Consider the following 3,831-nt stretch of genomic DNA (forward strand, 5'->3'; position numbering starts at 1 on the left):
TGCCCCCATCGTCTATTAGAGAGTTTAAGAACCTCACAGTCAGGCAATGCCTGATATGTTACTCCCTGAAACATGAATCCCGATCCTGTCCTCAACCCAATCTGACTAGGTGTTCCAAGTGTGCTACCGACGGACATCGGTATAGAAAATGCGAGGCAGCGAGACTCAGGTGTCTCCTATGTGGGGGAATCCACAGCGCCATCTCCAATTCCTGCCCGGAAAGGAGAAAGGCGGCTGACACAGCGCAGCCTGCTCAACCGGTGGCTAGGTCAGCTCCCAACACCCGCCCCCAACCTGCGCAACCCTCTAATCCTCGTCCTAAAACCAAAACCCCCTCCTCCTCCTCCTCCTCCACCTCCTCCTCTTCCACCTCCTCCTCCCCCTCCCCCTCCTCCTCCACCCCCTCCCCCTCCTCCCCATCCCAAGGCAAAATCCCTCAACCCCCCACCCCCAAACCCAGAACCCACCCAGGTGTAAAGAGGAGGGCTAGCTCCCCTGCTGCCGCCCCTGACCAGGAGCCTTCTTGCGCCCCCAAGGAGCAGCGGACGCAGAGGACGAAGTCCAAGCGTTCTCGCCAGGATGCGAGCAGGCCCTCCACCTGTACCGAAGTCCCTAACATGGTTGCATCAATTATCGGCAGCACCCTGGAAAGGGAGGCAGCTGGTAATCTCCAGTGTCCGTCTGGAGACGAAAGGTGCAACCAGGCGAGGGATGCTCAAGTACTTGTTCTGAGTATTGTCTATTCGGCAATGCTCATGTCCAAGAGCAAGGAGCAGGTGCAGGAAGTGCTGTCCACAGCACTCACCCACCTGGGTTTACCTGCCTTCCCCATTCCACCTCACGTCCTAGAGGCTATTCCCTTTGGTCCCAACAACCCATCCTATCCTCACCCAGCCCCTATCCCTCCCACCACCGCTCCCTCTGTTTCCACACCCTTCACCTCCACCTCCACCTCCTCCTCCACCTCCTCCACCTCCTCCTCCTCCTCCTCCTCCTCCTCCACCTGCCCCAAGAAGGCTGCGCAAGAACCTAACCCCAGGCAATCACGCCCCAAGTCCAGGGCATCCAGACATGAATCCTACCAACGTAGCAACCGCTCACGCTCCCCAATCCTAAGCCCCCGCTCCTCCTCGTCAGGGGCAAACAAATCCTCCTCCGGGCTCCCGCGCCGTGTGGCCATACCACGAGCCAGCTCGACTGGGAGGCCTAAGTTGAACCTGACGAAACTCACAAAGGAGACGCTGCGGGACATAATCCCCTTCACCAGCACTATTCCAGACACTGTCCAGTCTAGCGATAGTGCATCCTCCTCCTCCTCCTCCGACAGCGAAGTGCTTACCCTCCAAGCCCCTAAGGCTAACTAAGCTTCCTCTTAAAACTCCCTCCAGCTAGTAGGACTCACTAAAGACAACTATTCCTATGGATAGATTGGATTTACGTGTGTTCTACCAGAACGTCCGTCACTGGGCCCCACAAAGAACCAGCACCTTGTTAGAGATTGCCAGACACGGTCCTGATGTCATTTGTTTGACTTCGATGGGTGATCCAGCCCCCGACTCTCTTCCCAAGATTCAAGGCTTCAACACTTGGAGTCGGGGTCTTGCTTTGCACTCGGGCGTCCGTATTTTGGCCAGGAAGTCCCTCCAGGCAACTATACTTGATCAATTTCATTATGAGCAGATGCTCGCGATCAAGTTAAGCACCACTCGCGGTCCCATCCTCCTCTGTACCCTCTACCGCCCTCCCCGTATCCCCTTCCTCCTCTTTGTTGACATTGCCAAGGTGATGTCATACAAAATCCCAACCTTCTTCATTGGCGATTTCAACTGCAGTCATGCTGCTTGGAGCCCTGGAACGCACAACAGCAGCTCAGTGAGTCGGCAACTACACTCTCTTACTATACTTCACCGACTGAAGTTCCTAGGTCCGGACTTTCCCACATTCATAGGTCATGGATTGGAGGGTAAGCCCGACCTGGTGTTCTCCAACAGCCGAGCTTTCTTCCTCAACTCCACTATCTCACCCGGTGCCCCCATCCTCTCAGACCACATACCCTTAATCCTTCGCATCTCCACCTCACCCATCCTTATCCCCAGTGAGCCTCGGTTACGTTACAGTCAGGCCGACTGGGAAGGCTTCAAAAACACTCTCACGACATACACCAACACAAACATGGACAACACTCCACAAGCGGCGATAGAGCAGGAATGGCGCTCACTTACAAAGTTTGTCAAAAACGCTGTAAAAAAGAACATTCCTAGAACAAAGCACCGAAAGATTGCCACGTTCACTGCTTCTATGCGCACTAACAGACTACGCATTGCACTACAGAACAGATCTACAGATCTATTACAAGCACCCCTAGAGGCCCGTGTAGCCATCCTAAGAGACATGCACTGGCTACAGAGTAGCCTGAGGAAGTCCCTCTACATCGATTCACATCGAGAGGAGGAGCAACTGATGGCCTCGCTCTCCGGCGCCTGTGAGACGGACCCTTCCAAGTTCTGGAGGACCCTCAAACGTGAGCTGGAGGAGTGCTCTGTGCCTCCACCCAAGGTCATCAACCATCTTAACCACTCTGCACACTCCCCCCAACACCAAGCTGACCTTCTGGCGTCAGCATGGAGTGAGGTCTTTAAACCCCATCCTGTGCAAGGACCACATTGCTTTAGCACCTTGCACAGTGTTAACTCTTTCATGAACAGCTGTAGTGACCTCATTCCCGACGAGACTGTTGATCTCTCTCAGTTAGATGAAGATGATCCCCTTATCTGCCCCATCGTTTTGGAGGAGGTAAAGGGGGTTATCTCGGCATTAAAACTAAAATCCCCTGGCCCTTCAGGCATCGATGCACACATACTCAAACATATGCCAGACAACATAATCTCACACGTGACGACACTATATAATAGCTCACTAGCCTCTGGGTACTTCCCACAACTATTCAAGGCCTCCCATACCTTCCTCATACCTAAATCCCAGAAACCCGCCTCCGCCCCCCTTTCATATCGGCCCATCTCCCTTCTGGAGTACTTTGGAAAGGTGTTTGAGCACGTCTTATGCCGCCGCCTGACCGTGTACCTAGAGACGGAGAATGTGCTGAGGGACTGCCAGTTTGGTTTTCGGCCGGGGCGCGGTGCAGAAGACGTAATATCCATAATCACTCAATGGGTTCAAAGACCGCCAGACGGTCGCCCTGGTAAGGCCATTTTGGTTTGTAAGGATGTGGAGAAGGCATTCGATACTGTCTGGCATGAAGGCCTTAAGTACAAATTGTACCACAACTTCGACTTTGCCCTGCCGTTCACAAGGTTGCTCTGCAACTACCTGGACGACAGGTCAATAAGAATAAAGTGGCGGGGCTGTCTGTCCCAACCTTTTGTGCCGAAGGCTGGAGTACCGCAAGGGTCAGTCCTTGCCCCCACTCTGAACAATCTATATACGAATGACCAGCCAGAGCCAGCTTATCCTCGCAACCAGGCTCTAACTCTTTCGTATGCGGACGACACTAACCACATAAGCAGACACAAAACGCTGCAGGGAGCGTTACACGTAATGCAAAACATCCTAGACGGGGCACACGCGTGGGAGCAACAGTGGCGCATTAAGACCAACGCGTCGAAATGCAATGCTGTATACTTCTGCTGCAAACGAACCAACAGAACAATCACAAACACTCCTCTTAAAATAAACAACACAAACATCCCAGCGAAAGACCATACCCGTGTGCTGGGTAGCACACTTGATAATGGCCTTACCTGGACCCCACACTTCCGCAAGCAGGGAGCGAAGGCTAGGGCTGTGCTGGGTAAGCTCAGACGCTTCAAAACT

This window comes from Oratosquilla oratoria, chromosome 40, assembly GCF_046742065.1.
Source record: "Oratosquilla oratoria isolate Oo_2021 chromosome 40, ASM4674206v1, whole genome shotgun sequence".
Lineage (NCBI taxonomy): Eukaryota > Metazoa > Arthropoda > Malacostraca > Stomatopoda > Squillidae > Oratosquilla > Oratosquilla oratoria.